Source organism: Dipodomys ordii, unplaced genomic scaffold, assembly GCF_000151885.1.
Source record: "Dipodomys ordii isolate 6190 unplaced genomic scaffold, Dord_2.0 Scaffold86, whole genome shotgun sequence".
NCBI classification, from domain to species: domain Eukaryota; kingdom Metazoa; phylum Chordata; class Mammalia; order Rodentia; family Heteromyidae; genus Dipodomys; species Dipodomys ordii.
In genome coordinates, this window is record NW_012267302.1 from 3286914 (window position 1) to 3288432 (window position 1519).

Below are 1519 nucleotides of genomic sequence, written 5' to 3' on the forward strand. Positions count from 1 at the left end.
CTTTTTGCTTATGTGGTGCTGAGGAATGGAACCCAGGGCCTCATGCATGCAAGGCAAGCGCTCTACCACTGAGCCACCTTCCCAGCCCTAGCATTTGATTTCTATGGTGCAAATATACTCCAAAGATCAGGACATCTCCTACCTACAACGTTGGCTCCAGTGCACAGCTGGGAAGAGATTGTCTGGCTACCATGAGCCAAAGCAAGCTGGCTCTGTGTTCACTGAGGTTTTTTTGTTTTATGTTGTGTTGTTTTTGTCAGTTATGGGGCTTGAACTCCGGGCCGGCGCCCATCCCTCAGCTCTTCAGCTCAAAGTGAGCCATCTACCACTTGAGCCACAGAGCCACTTCTGGTTTTCTGGTGGTTAATGGGTGATAAGAGTCTCACGGACTTTCCTGCCTGAAAGGATCTGTGACATCTATGCCAGGGGACCACACAGAGGCAGGCAGGCACAGGAGAAAGGTTATTAGAAGGTTTATTAGAGGAGCCCTATTTCCCCCCTGGAGAGGGAGCACATGGCAGCCTCCACTATCTAGGTAGCTGCAGAGTCTGGGGGTCGGAAATGAAGTAGATGGGAGTTCAGGTGGGTCTGGGTGGAGAGAAGGAGGGGCCCGCTGTATGGCAGAAACTCCAGGGCGTGAAGGAGCTCAGGTCTGGGTAGAGCTGAGGACCAAAGGTGGGCGTAATGCTTACACAGCCCAGGCTGGCTTTGAACTGAGATCCTCAGTTCTCAGCCTCCTGAGTAGCTAGGATTACAGGTGTGAGCCACTGGTGCCTGGCTCACTGAGTTTTTTGTAGGTTGCTTTTGTTTTGTTTTTCTCTTTGATTTTCCCACTTTTTTGACTTGTTATGTTGCTCAGCGTGGTCTGGAATCATGAACTCAAATCAACCTCCTAGTGGCTGGGACTACAGGCAGGCTGGCTCTGGCTCAGCATACGCTGGTTCCCCTACTGCTTCTCAAGGACCACCAGCAAGAAATCAGCCAATGAGCCCCCTTCTCAGGTCGCTGCCCATCTCTAATGAGTCAATGAGGAAACCTTAGCACTCAGCACTTAGACTGAGTCGGTAGTTTAAGAGTTTAAAGTTGCTGGGCTCAGTGGTAGAGCGCTTGCCTTGCATGCCTGAGGCCCTGGGTTCGATTCCTCAGCACCACATAAGCAGAAAAAGTCGGAAGTGGTGCTGTGGCTTAAGTGATAGAGTGCTAGCTTGAGCTAAAGAGCTCAGGGATAGCTCCCAGGCCTAGTTCAGACCAAGACTGGCAAAACAAAACAAAACAAAAACTTTGTGGCCAGCCAGACACTGGTGGCTCACACCCATAATCCTAGCTACTCAGGAGGCTGAGATCTGAGGATCATGGTTCAAAGCCAGTTCAGGCACGAAAGTCCATGAGACTCTTTTTTTGTTGTTTTTGTCGGTCGTAGGGCCTGAACTCTGGGCTTGGGCGCTGTCCCTCAGCTCTTCAGCTCAAGGCGAGCGCTCTACCACTTGAGCTACAGTGCCACTTCCGGTTTTCTGGTGGT